The 14,949-nt window shown below is 68.7% G+C and overlaps 1 long non-coding RNA gene across 1 annotated transcript; it reads right to left on the bottom strand.

Annotated features, from left to right (window-relative positions):
• Nucleotides 1-9,886: 9,886 nt before the first annotated feature.
• Nucleotides 9,887-12,363, bottom strand: LOC132241617 (uncharacterized). The gene is made up of 5 exons (XR_009454522.1): nt 11,174-12,363; nt 10,959-11,083; nt 10,767-10,881; nt 10,559-10,684; nt 9,887-10,481 (listed from the first exon to the last, which is right to left on the bottom strand). It is a non-coding gene; the product is annotated as an uncharacterized LOC132241617 (long non-coding RNA).
• Nucleotides 12,364-14,949: the final 2,586 nt, after the last annotated feature.

Here is a 14,949-nt window from a genome sequence, read left to right as displayed (position 1 = left end):
GCCCCGGAGAGGGGGCCCCAGCCAAGATAAGCCGTCCCTGCAGGGGCCGGGGAGGGGGTGTCAGCATCCTGCTGGGGACACAGCGAGACTGGGAACAGAGCCCAGAGCCGGGTTCCACGCTCTGACCACGTACAGCCCGTGTCCCCCAGGAGGCCCCGCCAGCTTCGACCCCCAATCAGGGCTGTGCAGGGTCCGGGGAGCAGACAGCTGTTTGCCTCCCTGCATTCCAGACGCAAGGTCAAGCATTTGGGGGAAGCTGTTTTTCTTAAAAATGTCACTTGAAAATAAACACTTTTGCTGGCGCTTCTCTGACGGCCCTGGATCCCCAGAGAGCGAGGGGGGCTGCCTGGACGCCGAGGGGACTCCCGCGCCCTGGCCAGAGGCTCCTGAGGCTGGACACCCCACGCCACCCAGAGCGGGGGACGCAGCGTGAGCCCGAGCGGCCGCCTCCCCTCCTGGGGTGACTGCTCCAGGCCAGGCCACCGGGGTCTCCTGGCTCCAGCACAGCACGGGGTGGCGAGGGGGATCCCCGTCCTCCCTCCCGGCCAGTCTCCCGCACAGGCCCCTCCCCTCCACCCGCTCCTGGCGCTGCTCCCAAGCCTCAAGCCCGCGGCCTTGGGACTGAAGGCCCAGGCGTGTCCACCTCCGCAACCCCTTCCTCCTCTCAGAACAGACCCCAGTGGTCCCCTGAGCCCAGGCCTCTGGGGGCCACATGGGGGGAAGCGCTCTCGCACCGGCCGGCTGCCCCTGCCCACAGGCCCCATGCACCCCGGAATCCTGAAGGCAGCCTGAGGGCCGGGAGCTCTCAGTGCCCCGAGCCCACCACGCACCCCTTCTCTTCCCGGCCGTGGTGGGGCGGGTGGGAGGAAGGGAGAGCTGGCTTGGGGGCACACCCCCTCAGAGCTGCTGGGCGCATCCTCCTGGGGCCTCCGGGGCCCAGTGCTGCGTGGACGTGGGGCACCCCGCGCTGTGCCCACCTCGGAGCCCCCGGAACTCCAGGCCGGGCTGTCATTCTGCCCCCACCCAGCCCGGCCTGTGCACAGGGGCTGGGAGTCCGGGTGCCAAGCGCCGCCCTGCCCAGAGCGACCCTGCAGACATCTGGGGGGCAGTTGTGAGGGGGGCAGGCGTGCAGCGCGTTCCTGGAATGCCCTGCGGGCTGGGGGGCCGATCACTGTCTCCACACAGAGAGGCTCGGGCAGCAGGCGGCCCGCCCGGAGACCACCCTCGGGTGGAGCGGCTCGAAGCCCAGACGGTCGAGGGGCTCCTGCTGGCGCCGGCGCCTTACCCCTACCCCCCCCCGGGGGCCCAGCGGCCTTGCTGGAGCGCCAGGTCAGTACCTGGACTTTGCCCGGAGTGGGTGTTCCCAGAGCCCACGCGGCTGCACCCCTCCATCCTGCCGGCCGATCCTGCCGGCCGGGGAGTGGGCGGTGGGGGTGGGATTACAGGCACCGGCCTCCTTTGCAAGCCTTTGACCTTCCAGAAAGTTCTTCCTGCGTCTGGGGCAATCTCGCTGATGAGCGTCCCCCCTGGGCTGTTCTCCCTGGGGGCCCCGTCACTGCCCACCAAGCAGACACGGAGCCGAGGGCGGTGAGGAGGTGCGGGCGGAATGGCCACCTGGGCCCCCGTCCGGGGTGTCCCTGGGGCTGCGGGAGCTCAGGACGCCTCGGCCCCTCAGTGCTCGGTTTCCACGTCTGCAGACCGGGCGGCACTGCTAACGCCGGTGCTGCCGGAGCCACGAGCTCACACGGGCCCAGCGGCCCCTGGTTATCACTCCCCGCGTCCCACCCTCGTCACAAAGGAAACACGGTTCTGGTGCCGGGGACCCCAAGGTCAGAGTGCACCCACTTCTTGGCGGCTGGAGGCCAGAGAACCCCACGTGTGGGGCCTCCCGGCCTTCTAGGGAGCTCCCTGAGGCCACCCCAGAGTGGACAGGGGCTGGGGCAAGAGGGACCGAGGGCTCGGGCCAGGCCAGTGGCCACTCCTGCGGGACTGGCTGTGTGCTCCTGCCTCCAGACAGCGGTCAGCTCCAGGGTCAAAGGACAACGACAGGGGGCACGTGTGTGTGTGATGGACAGAGGGGTGGACCCCCGCGGAACTGAGGAAAAGGACACAACAGATGGACAGACGGGCAGTGTTGGCCGGCAGGCAGGCAGGCGACCTCCACCCAGCAGGAGCCAGGCTGAGGGAGGAGAGCCGTCGGCGGGGAGGCAGCCCTTGCAGCAAAGCCCCTCTTTCCGACTCCCTAAGACCGACCTGCCACCTCCCCCACAGCCTCCCTCATCGCAGGCGTCGTTTCCCAAGAGTCCTGGGGGGGGGGGGGGTGGCGCCACCTTCGGGACCACCTGGGCCTCCCGCAGCTGCCCAGCTCCCCGTGCTTGGCCTGGCCTCGGGGGGCAGAACCCACAGGTCTTCTTAAGAGGGGACCCCAGCCCTGGCCGGTGTGGCTCAATGGATAGAGCGTCGGCCTGCGGACCAAAGGGTCCCGGGTTCAATTCCCGTCAAAGGCATGTACCTCGGTTCCAGGCTCCCGCCCGCTGGGCCCTGGTCGGGGTGCGTGCAGGAGGCAACCGATCCATGTGTTTCTCTCACATCAACATTTCTCTCTGCCTTTTCCTCTCTCTTCCCCTCTCCCCGGAAAAAGATCGATGGGGCCCTAGCCAGTTTGGCTCAGTGGATAGAGCGTCAGCCAGCAGATGGAAGGGCCGATTCCGGTCAAGGGCACATGCCCGGCCTGCGGGCTCAGTCCCAGGTGTGGGGTGTGCAGGGGGCCCCTGATCAGTGATTCTCTCTCGTCTGTGATGTTTCTGTCTCTCTCTCCCTTCCTCTCAGAAGTCAATAAAAATATTAAAAAGAAAGAAAGAAAAAAGATCAATGGAAAAATATCCTCGGGTGAGGATTCACAACACAAACAAACAAACAAAAAGAAGGGCCCAGGCCCGCTCTCGGACCCGCGCTGCCTTGAACGTGATCAGCCATTTGCTGCCGGCCAGGCGGGTGGCTGCCTCCTCCTCACCCCAGGACAGCTGGCCGACTGCATCTAGGGGGCACCCCGTTTCTGAGGCACCCCGTGAGCACCCCTGGGGCTCCCAGAGCTGACTTAGGTGCACACCACTGTGCCCCCCTAGGACCAGGGGCAGCGGGGATGGGGATCACGGGAATGGAGGGGTGCACGAGGGGAGCCGGCAGGGCCTCAGCCAGAGGGAGTGCGGGTCTGGAGCGCATTCCTGGGTGACAGCTCCGTGATGGATGGCAGGGAGCGGAGATGCTGGGGCCGCCCGCCCCGACCCACGGGCTCCCCTGTGCTGGGCAGCCACAGCCTCCGCCTCCCCAGGCAGCTTCACCCTCCCCGGCCCCAGGCTCCCCGGACAGGGCTGAGCAAGGCGTCCCGCCTGCTTGCCTGGGCCCGACACCCAGCTGGGAATGGGGGGCCCGGGTGGCTTCTCAGCGCCCCTTGTGCTGCCCACGGGGCCTGGGGGGCAGGGTGGGGTCCGTTCCCAGCTCGGGCCTCTTTGCTGCTCCGAGCTCCCAGGCCGCAGAGCCCCCGCCAGGCGTCTGAAATTCCATCTCAGGTTCCACTTCCTCAGAACCCCCCCCCCCCCCGGCCTCCCCCCCGCCCCCCCCGCCCTGCTCGCTTCTCCCACAGCCTTGACTGTGACATGATGGCGTGTCAGCCCTTAATCCTCTTGTCCCGGCCCCGCCCGCTGCCTGGGTCAGGGTCTCAGGCGGGCAGGGGCCGTGCCCACCCAGACCTCGGGGACCATGAAGTTCGGCCTTAATTAGGCTGCTGCTGCATGCCGGGGTCCCGCAGGTGGGAGGCCGATACCCTGGGACCCTCTCGGCCACCCTGGGCGGGGGGACAACTGTATCACGGCGGTGGGGTGCGGGGGGCAGCCTCCTCCCGCCACCGCCCTGGGCGAGGGCCTCATTGTGCAACGGCCCTGGGCCCCATGGAGACGGGCAGCGGGAGGGGAGCCGAGCAGCCGTGACCCGGGCCCCCGGCCCCCCTGGCTCCGTTCCCACTGGGAAAACAGCGCTTTATCTCAGCCGCCTCCCGAACTGCAAACAGCCACGTGTCCCCCGGGGCCCCTCTTGGCACACATGCCCTCTGCCCGTGTCCCAGGGTGAGGTCCTTCACCCCTGAAAGGGGGCCGGGGGCGAGGGGAGGGGGCTGGAGCGGGCAGCTCTGACCGGCGGGGCCACCCAGGGGCTAGAATGAGATGCGGGGACGCCGGGGGTGAGGGCCCAGGGCCCGCGCACGGACTTAGCCCTGCCCCGGGGAAGGGGGCCCAGCAGAAAGGCAGGGCGGCAGGCAGGAAGGGGAGCTCAGCCCGGGGTGGGGACGGCCCGCAGGGACCCTCCTGAGGGCCTGGGGGCTCTGTCCCCTCCGTCCCCACCCCCTTCTTAGCGACAGAGGTTGAGGAGCACGTAGTTCACCATGGAAAATGGGTGAAGGGCAGTGGAAGCCCCTGCTTCCCCCCAGCACCCCATCCAGCCACAGCCACAGACCTCCCTCGGGCCTGCCCGCACCAGCCCACAGGGACCCGCGGTGTCTCGGGGCATCCTGAGGGGTTCCGAGCCCCTAGGACAGTGGTTCTCAACCTTCCTAATGCCCAGCCCGTTAATACCGTTCCTCATATTGTGGGGACCCCCAATTTCATGGTTACACATTAAACATAATTAAAGCACAGGGATTAATCACAAAAACAATATGTAATTATAGATGTGTTTTCCGATGGTCTTAGGCGACCCCTGTGAAAGGGTCGCGACCCACAGGTTGAGAACCGCTGCCCTAGGAGATGGGTTCCTGGAGGGGCACCCCCCCGGCCCCCCCACGCTCGGTCCTCCGGCCCAGGCTTCCTCTGTATCTGATGGATCCCACCTGGGCCCCAGGACCCTCTCGGAAAGGGGCTACCCTCAGGGTGGTAGGCTCTTCCCAGCAGACCCCGGGGCCAGTGCGGTCTTGCTCAGCTGGGGGGTGGGGGGTGCGTGTTGGGAGTGGCCCCGAGGAGCATACCCTGCCGGCTCCCACCACCAAGCCCCCCGCTGCCGGCCTCCCCGGGGTCTCCATAGCCTGGCAGAGCCGGTGCCCTCTGAGGAGGGCCCCCCTCCCAGGCCCCATCAGTGGGAAGCGAGGGTCTCCGCCACATCCTGTCCTGGCCCCCTGGGCCTCCCCCACCCCCCCGCTGTCCTGGAGGCAGGGAGGCCTGGCCAGTGACCTGCAGTGGGAGGTCGACCCGAGCGTAGGGGCCGGAAAGCGGGGCCCTTCTGGCTTTCCCGAGGCCGGCAGAGGGCTGACCCCTGTGTGGAGGGGCCCACTGGAGACCCACCCCAGAGGCCACTCGGCCCCACAAAGCCCCCGCCTGTGCCCCAGGCCCTCCCGGCCTCTTCCCGACAGAGGAGGCGGCGGAGGCCAGGCCTGCGGACCCCGCTTCCTGGTGGGGGTGCTGGGACTGGGGGCTGCGGAACAGGCAGCGTCAAGGCGCCACGGTGTGGCCTCCACCCCCAGACCCCAGAACAGTGGGCCAGTGTGTGGGGTGTGGGGCGGAGGCCGGCGGTCGGTCCCGCTCCATAAACCCTGGCCGGGAAGCTGTCGACTGCTGGGGTGTTGACACAGGGGTGATATCACCACCAACCAATGGGGCGCTGTCGGGGGCTCTGTGTGCCTCTCCCGCACTGTGGGCCCTGCACACACAGGGCATGATCGGAAAGCCACCTGAATAAACCCCAGGGCCCCTCTTCCCCGGCCCCATGTCCTGCAGGCTCACCCACCCCACTGTCTGCGCGCGAGAGCAGAGGGGGCAGGGAGGGGAGGAGGCGCTGGGCCCGCCCGCGCCCTCAGCCGGGGGCCCCCAAGCCCTGTCCCCCAGCACCCCTTCGCCCCATGCCTCCATCTGCTGTGGCACCCCCTGCAACATGGCCCCCCAAGGCCCGCACGTCCGTTCTCCCCGCCGGGTCCTGGCTCCCCCATTTGTGCCCCCGTCCTGCTCGGCAGCCCTGCCAGGCAGCTCTACGCCCCGAGTCGGGTCTCAGTTCCAGGCATCCCACCACTGACCCCCCTCTTCCTCTGCTCCTTGTCCAGGCCCCAACCCAGGGAACGGTCTTCCCACCATCCTTCCTCCCTCCTCCCACCCTCGGGGCTGCATACCAGACCCACAGGCTCCAAGCTGCTGCGGCACGTCACCCCCACCCTCCCAACGCCGGGGGCCCGTGCAGGGGGAGCCCTGATCCCGCTTCTCCTCATCTACCGCCCCCCCCCCCCCGCCCCGTCTGGCTCCAGCCCCGGCTCCCACCGGGCCCAACCTCCAGGCACGTGTTCCTGCAGAGCGTGGGAGCCGCGGCCTGCACCCCCAGGACCCTGCGGTCTGCACGGTGCCCCCTGCCCCGCGGGAGGAAGGCATGAGGGGCCGGCAGGGGGAGCAGGCGGAGGCGCTGGGCCGAAGCGGGGGCGAGGGCCCCTGCGCCTGGCGCCCACGGTTGTTTACTGGTCCGGCCCCAGGCCCTGGCTGCTCCCTGCAGACCGGCTCCCTGCCTGTGTCCGGCCAGGTGTGCGGTGATGGCGCCTGGGCCCCCCGAGGACAAGGGCTCAGTGTGTGTGCAGGCAGCACGGTGCTGACAAGGAACAGAATGGCCGCAGGGCCGCTTCCAGGAAACGGCGCCGGGTGGGGTGGGCCCCGAGCGCCCCTTCCCAGCAAGCCGGCCGCAGGTGGGCTTCCAGGAAGGCGCCCGGGCCCCCCACCTGGAAGAGGGCCAGGCGTGGCACCAGGTGCCGAGGGGAGGGGTCCAGAGAAGGAGGGGTGGGGGGGCCGGAGAGGAAGGAGGGACTGGGCCTCAGCCAGCGTGGTCAGCGAGGCCTGAGAGGAGGCCAGTGCTGGCCACACGCCTTCTAGAACCTTCGATTTCCCCTTTGGGGACCTTGACTCTCTGGAGCTCGTCGGGTAAAACACTCGTGGACCCTCAACCGAGGGGAGGCGAGAGATGGGGGAGACTGGCCTGGGCCTGGTTGGGGCTCGAACCCGTGGCTGAGGGGCCACAGCCTAGGCCCCCGGCCTCCCTGGGGGCCCAGACGCCCTGCAGCTCTGGGGGAGGGGAGCAGGGCGGGCCGGCCCGGGCGCTGTGGCTCTGCGACTGCAGCCAGACCAGGCCTCGGTCAGGCCTGTGGACAGCGTTTCATTTCCTTCGCGTTGTTAGGCGTTCGCTGTCCCCGCTCAGGGGTGCAACGGGGTCCCAATCCACCCGCCCCAGCGCCCCCTTCCCCTGCTGGAAGTGGGCCCCGGGGCCATTCAATCCAGGCCCAGATGTGAACCCACACAAGCACCAGGCCCACCCTCCCGGGGACACTGGGCCCCCGCGGGGCTGGGCCACACAAAAGCCAGCCGGCCCCACCGAGCACCCACTCCCCAAGCAGACAGGACCCCCGCCCGTGCCTTCCTTCCACGTGGCGGGACAGCGGGTTAGAGACCCGAACAGGGACCCCACACATGGCTGTGCATACCCCCCCCAGGGCACCAGGGCGTTAGGGCTGTGCACAGGCCACGGGGACACACAGACACACACGGACACACAGTGAAACACAGGACACACGCGTGACTACACAGGGCCACACATGACATGTACAGACACACATGTGGGCGCGCACATGGAGGCACATGTGAACACACAGACACAGGTCCTATGTTTGGAAACGCGGCGGCCTGGGAGCTCAGCCCTGGGGGGCCCAGTGTGCACCTGGGCTTTGTGCTGGGGGCCCAGGGGGGAGAGCAGGGCGGCGGGGCACTGCCCCCTCACCCATGTTCCCAGGGCCTTCCCAGACTCCCTGCCTGCCGCCCGCCCCGGCCCGGCCCCGGCCCCCACCGCCATGGGTTGGGGAGTGAAATTCAAGCCCCTGTTTGCTCCTGACACTTCACTCAGCGCAGGGCGCTTTGAAAGTGCCGGTGGTGGGGGGCCAGGGCCCGTCTAACAGCCTCTCTAAGCCCCTTTGCTCAAAAGCAGGAAATCGGGTTGGGCCAAAGGTAAACACATTCCAGCCTGCAGCCCCCAGCTCCGTGGAGCTGCGGAGGGGGGGGGAGGGCGGCCTGTTCCCAGCCCGCTTGCAGAGCGAGGCCTTGGCCTGTGGCTCCCCCCCCTCCGCCCCCAGGGTTCCTGCAGGCTCTCAGTCTCCCTCCTGGTCCCTCTGCCTGAACAGCCCTAAGAGCAGAAGCCAGTGGGGCCGCCCAGCGTAGGCCCGGCCTGTGCACCCAAAGGGGGAAGATGGGGGGACCCTGGGGGCCTCGCACTCCCTCCCTCCCACATTCACCCCAACGCATCTTTCCCAGAGGCCCCCGGGCCCGGGTGGAAGCCCAGAGGGTAACGGTGACATGCGTGCGTCTCCTGTGACCAGGACAGGGTCCCGGCTCCCTCAGGAGCCGCCCTGCTGACTCCAGGACCCCCAGGGCGGGCCCCCTTCCTAGGGCCCTGATCCCCGTGTTCATGTCTCCCCTGCTCTGTCCCGACCCACGGGGGCCACCCTCCAGGGGCCCCCGCCGCCCCCGCCGCCAGGCAGCCCCGCTTTGTCATGAAGGCCGTGTGCAGCCCGAAATCCTGACATCGAGCGGATGGGGTCCTGGGGTCCCACCAAGCCCGCTCGGGTGTGTGGGGGCTGGCGGCCTGGGGAGGCCGTGGGGGGCCCAGGGCCTCAGCACGAGGCCTCCCCGCGTGGCCTTTGCGCCCGTGTGCGCCGTGGTGACCACCGCCGGCAGGCCGGCCTGTCCGTGGGAGCAGGATGGCGTGGCCCCCATCCCGGGCCAGGGCCTGGGTGGCCTGGGGAGGGAGGAGGTGGGTTTCTCAGGCCCCTGCATCCTGGGCTGGCGGGCCGGGCTGGGGGGAAGGGGCTCCCTGGCTTTCCTCTCTGCCTTTATCTGGAGCAAAGGCATTTCCTGGCTCTGAGCACCGGGAGGGGCCCAGGACCCCAGGCTCATTTCCAACAGCTGCTTCCTCATGTTCCAGCGCTGCCCCGCCAGGGGCCCCAGCGGGGAGGCCTGGGGCTCGGAGCAGAGCGCCCGCCCGCCCAGCCGGGAGGCCCCAGCCAGGGCCTCAGTGCAAGACCCTCTGCTTCCTACCTCCTGGTTCCCCTCACCTCCCCCATCCTGTCCCCCTCCTCCCCTCCTCCCCCTCCCTCGACTCTTCACTCACCACCCCCTCTGCCTGCTCCCTCTCCCTCTGCGGGCCTCCCTCCTCCTCCCCTGCCTGCCCGCCTGCCTCCCTCCCCCTTCCTATCCCCTGCCCCCCTTTCTGCTTGGCTGGCTGTCACCTGGCTATTGAGTAGCTCCCCCACCTCGGAGCCTCAGGCCACTGAGCAGAACCTCATGTCTGTTTTGTGCCCCCCTCCCTGTCGCCCCCAGCTCCCCCACAGCAGTGTGAGCGGGAGGGACATCTCTGTGTCCCCTTGAGTTCAAAGCCCCCCAGCCCCTCCCCATCAGGCCCACTGCCCTAAGATGAGGCCTTCAGGATGGGGGCGCGGGGGGGTGGGGGGGAGGCCTCGGGTGTCGCCCAGGAGGCACTTGTATGGCAGGATCAAGCTTCAAGAGACTTGGGGGGCCCCCACCCTCTCATGACAGAACTCCCTTCTCTTCATCACCCCTCCCTGCAGGGACCCCTGGTCCCACAGCCTCGCACAAGTCCCACCCACTTCACAGGCCCTGCTGCTGCCCACATCACTGTGTGACCCCCCCACTCCCGTTTCCTCTTGTTCTCTTATGTTCCCTCATGTGCCCCCGCCCGTATCCCCCGTTCATGGTTCATGTGCCCCCGCCCGTATCCCCCGTTCATGGTTCATGTGCCCCCGCCCGTATCCCCCGTTCATGTGCCCCCGCCCACTGCCACGGCGCAGGGAAGACACGCGGAGACCAAGTGCTGGAACGGATTTATTGATGATGCCAGGCTTCTGGTGAAGCCTGGTGAGGAGGGACACAGGCAGGATGGTGCACAATGCAGTGCTAGGTGCTCCTGGTGGGCGGAGCGTCCAGACTAGGCGGGGGGGGGGCAGGGCCCCACGCACTCTGCCGCACCCAGCACCCCCAGTGACGGAGGGCGGGGGCGCTGGGGCGGCACCGGCCCGAGGAGGCCGGCACACTCGGCAGTGGCTCATGCACACGCTCACGCACACGCTCACGCACACGCTCAGAGACTCGGGGCGGTCCGGGACCCCAAACCAGTGCAAACGACTTATAGTGCAAATTGAATCAGGGGGATGGGGGGGACGCGGAGTCCCGGACGCTGAGCCTGCTGAGCCAGGGACAGAGAAAGAAGGAAAGGAGGGAAAGGAGACAGGAAAGTCTGAAAAGAAGGAGGAGAGGAGGGTGGTGGTGCTGGGCGGGGCGGCTGGGGTGGTCTCCAGCCCTCGCTGGGGCGCGGCCAAGATGGTATCGCCGCGGGGGCAGGTGCTGCCACGGGAGCTGCTCGCGTCCGGTGGTGCTGGTGTCGCCGATCTCAGTCCTTTGCTCTACCTGTCGACAGAGGGACAGGGCTGAGGGTGGGGCCAGGCTGGGAGGGCAATGCCTCCGGACCGGGCACCCACGCTCACCTTCGCAGCCGGTTCCTGAGACGGGTGGGTAGTGGTTCCAAGTGCAGCATATTCTTGAGTCAGAGCTAGAAGGACTTGAAGAAGTCCGGGGTCCGAGGCCCAGGCATGAGCTGGGTAGCACCATTTCTGCAGGGGAGGGGGACGGAGTGAGTGCCAGCCCTGGCCCCGCACCACCTGCGTGCGGGGCGTGGGGAGCAGGGGCGCTCACCTTGTCATCTTGAGGGTTCTGAGGTCCCGAGGCCAGAGTTGTGTGGGCTCCTCCGGAAAGCAAAGGACAGAGACCAGCTGGGCGCTGCGCTCCCAGGGCGCCAGCCAGAGATGTTCTACAAGAGAAAGGACAGGTCAGGCGTGAGGTGACACCGCTGAGGGTCTGGGAGCCACGCCCTGCACCTGCACTGACCAGGAAGGCCGGGGCTCCGTTCCCTTCTCGCCGTCACACCGGACCATGTCATGTCGCTCTCAGCACACCTCCTGGTGCCCGGCCTCCGTGGCTGGCAGGCACGTTGTCACCCCGCTGAGACCTGGCTGGGAGAGGCAGAGGGCGCTGGTTAGTGGCCGGGCAGGGGCCGCGGCGGGCGGGGGTCAGGCGGAAGGGCGGGCGGACCGGACGCTCACCTGGTCTCCGATCCGAACGCGGAGGCACCGATCCCTGCTCCGTCACCGCCCGCAAGCCCGCCTTGGCCACGGGCTCCGGAGCCAGCGCCCGCCTCGCTCGCTGCCAGGCCGCTGTGCCGCGCCCCTGCTCGCGCCCTGCTCTCCCTCCCCCCCTCGCACACACGCCGCCCCGCCCGCCTCTCCTAGTCTGGTCCTGCCTGTGTCCTTGGCTCCCCCGGATGCTGAACTGTCTATCACGCCGTCCCAGGGGCCGCACGGAGATGCACGGTGTCGCAAAATCGCCGTGGCCTCCCCGTGCCACCCCCGGGTCGCAGTGCCACGTGGAAACGGCGCCCACGGCGGGGCCCCGCAGCCTCCTTGCTGCCGAAATCTCTGGAGCTCACACCTGTGCTGCCATTCCCTCTGATGACGCCCCTCTGCACTGCGCCCTCTTCTCGTTCTCCTGCCCTCGAGGCTCCGGCCTGGCCGTGACGCCCGCCGGCCGGAGCCGCTCCTGTGCCTGCTCCTGAGTGAGTTACAGTGGGTGTGGTAGCGGCTGGGGACCCTGCTGCGTGAGCCCCCTGCTCATCCTGTCCGAAGTGACCGGGCCTGGAATGTCCGTGCAGGTGGTGGGCTCCTGCGGGCCCTCTGTCCTCTCCCTCGCCGGCAGCCCCTCCTCTCGCTCTGCCCCCTGGAAACACGCTCTGCACCTGGGCGGGCCGCGGCCCCCCAGCCTGCGCGGTCTCGGCTCCCCCCGAGACGATGTCACCTGTGCTACCGTCTGCCTTCCTCCTGCCGCTCTGCCGGGCTGGCGGCCGCTTCTCCTCACGGGTCCTCGCTCCCGGGAGCCTCCTGGTTGCGGAAGGCCGGGGCGGCGAGGCCGTGAGGGGAAGGGGACTCACCTGCCCGGCAGACCGCTGTCCTCAGCTGCCGTGGCTGCCAGCTACTCCTCGGCCCAGGCCCGGCGGACCCCTCTCCAGCTCCCCCGTGTCCACCAGCCGCCACGTCCTGAAACCAAAAGTGACCGGGATGAATGCCTGGCTCCCCCTTCTTTCCTCTGCACCCCTAGCTGAGCCCTTCACACCCCACGCCGCTCTCCTGCGGCGCGTCCGGGCCCGCCAGCCCCTCCGATCCGTGGCCGCTCCTGCCAGGCTCCAGAGTTCCAAGGTGATCCTTGGCCCACGCAATCTTCCCACCCCAGTTCCCCATCTTCCCCTGGTTTCCCCGGCTCCCCCGCTTCCCTGGTTACCCCTCGGCTCCCCCGCTTCCCCCGTTTCCCCCGTTTCCCCTGGGCTCCCCCATCCTACCCCCACCCCCACCCGCGCCCTGTCCCGCACCCTAGCCCGGGCTTTTTCTAACAGGGCTGGCCCCGCCCAGAATTCCCGCCCCAGCGCTGCCAGCCAATCAAAGCGGAGACCGTTCTTGGGGCCACCGCCAGGCCCACCTCCAACTGGGACGGTCCAGCGCACGTACCTCACCCCATCGAAATTCTCCAAAGACAGCTCCCCGCACCCTCCCCTGGCAGCCCCGACACAGCTTGGCATTGTCCCCAAACAGCCCCCTCCGGTTGAGACAGGGGTCCCGCGGGGCTGACCGCGTGGCCAGCTACCACCGCCCAGCCCTGGTGGGCACCACACTCGTGCACAGGGTTCCCGGCGGAACCGCGGACGTGGGTGGCACTCGGAGCCGCTCGGCCGCCTCCGTGTTAAGACCACACGCTCGCCCCCAGGCCCTGGGATCCACGGGGAGCAGGCGGTGGGGAGTGTGGGTGGGGGCCAGGGCTCGGGTGGGCACCAGGGCTCCGTGGGGCCAGGCGGACAGCCCGTCGCCCGCTCACGCGCCAGCTCCCTGACCGTGGTTTCGGCTACGGTGGCGCTTCCGCGGGGCAGCCTCCCGTTGCGGGGCACACGGGTCCCCCCACACTCCGTCCTGTGGACGCGCACGCCCGCGGGGCCCCAGGGCTCCCAGGTGCACACCGGGACGGCCCCCGCAGCTCACGGCTCCGTCCCCACCGCCCCACACCCTCCCGCCCGCGGCTCCGCCGGTTGAGGCACAGAACAAAGACCCGAGCTCTGAGTCCCGCCGCCCGGCCACCCGGCTGTCCCGAGCATGGAGCGCCCGTGGCGCGTGGAGGGGATTGGAGTCCTGTGTCCACACGGTGTGCCCGCCACGTCTAGGCATGGGCACCACGGAGAGGGTCCCGCCGGGCCGGAGACCCGAAACTCAGCAGGACTCGAGGAACCTCTGAGGACCTCACCATGAAGTGGGGGTGCCGCCCGCCAAACCTGACCCCAGCCTTTGTCATGGGTGAACCCCACATTGACTGTAGAAAACCCCAGACTTAGCCCTGGGTGGACCTCGACATGAGGACGGGGCCGATCCCCACAGTTGCCCATAAGAGGACCCCAACCCAGAGCCTCGGCCGGTGCTGCCACCTCGCGGCCACGGCTGCCCCCACATCTGCCACGGATCTGCACCAAGCAGAGTGGCGATCCGCTCGGGGGTGGGCGCCCACACCCAGGGGGAGGACCCCCAAATCCTGTGCTCAGCAGGGTACCCCCAGGACCCCGCGCCGCGAGCGGTCTGTGGAAAGGGTCTCCCTCGGAGACCGAGGTTCACGGCATCCGGGCCGGGATCGCTCGGGGAGTGACGATCGCCTAAGTATTGCCTTTCACCCAACGTCACCTCAGCCGACCCTGATCAGATGGGGTGTCCGGGGGTGGCTTAGACAGGCACCCCGTCTCCCTGATGACTCTCATCGGCCACCACAGCATCAAGTGTGAGGGGACCGGGGACATTGCACGATACACGAGACGGGGAGACCCGGGAGGCTACACAGGCGAACCCTGGTCAACTGTGGGCACAGCGGGGACACTACGTGGGGGATGCAGCGGGGACCACCCAGGCGGAGGCCACGGGACATTGGGTGCGCACCCGGGGACAGAGCGCGGCAAACCCGGCACTTTCCGCGGCCGCACCCTCGGCAGCCCGCGGCGCCGATGTCTGAGTCGGCACTGCCACCTCGCGGTCACCGCCGGCTGCAGAACCGCCGCTGAATGGGCGCCGTGTGGGCGTGCAGAAGGCCCGTGGGCATCGTCCAGGACCAGGTGGACGAGCCTGAAATGCCCTTGCGCTCAGCCATGCCGCCCCAGGACCCGGTGCTGCCGCGGGGCGAGTGGGGTCGGCTACCTGCTGAACGCGGGCTCCCTGCCACGCGGGCTCCCTGCCCTGCCCGTGCCACCCCAGGACACGGCCCCACGATTCCCAATGTCACCATCTCCCTGTCCTTGGGGCCACGGAGCCACGCTTCTCGGGTGCCCTGGGGATTCCACTCCCAGCAGCGCGTTGGCTCCAGGGCAGACCCTGCCCACCAGTCGGGAGGTGCCACTCCACGCACAGTCCCCAGGGCGCGGGGCGAAGGAAGCACCCCCTCAGCACATGGCCCCTCAGGAACCCCAACCTTCAACAACACCCCAAGACCCGGGACTCGGATGCGCCCACCTAGGCGGCTGCGCGGCCCTCAGCAGGACCCTCAGAGGCAGCAGGGGGAGGAGTCCGCACGCCCAGGTCTTTAGCATCTCAAACACCTGAGCATGGAGATGCTAATGGCCGCTTAGCGCCCGAGGCTCTGAGTCCTGGCCGTGGAGGCAGATGCTGGGTCATCCAGAGCCCAGAGTTTGGGGGTCGGGTCTCAGCCCAGGACTTGGTGGCACGTTTTCCTTCATTGAGTGGAAGATGCAAGTTCCACGCCACGGCACTGAGTGCCACGGGAGTGTCTGGGGCCGTGGGGCTGCGGG

Source organism: Myotis daubentonii, chromosome 9 (assembly GCF_963259705.1).
Source record: "Myotis daubentonii chromosome 9, mMyoDau2.1, whole genome shotgun sequence".
Lineage (NCBI taxonomy): Eukaryota > Metazoa > Chordata > Mammalia > Chiroptera > Vespertilionidae > Myotis > Myotis daubentonii.
This window is presented reverse-complemented; position numbering and strand designations above follow the sequence as displayed.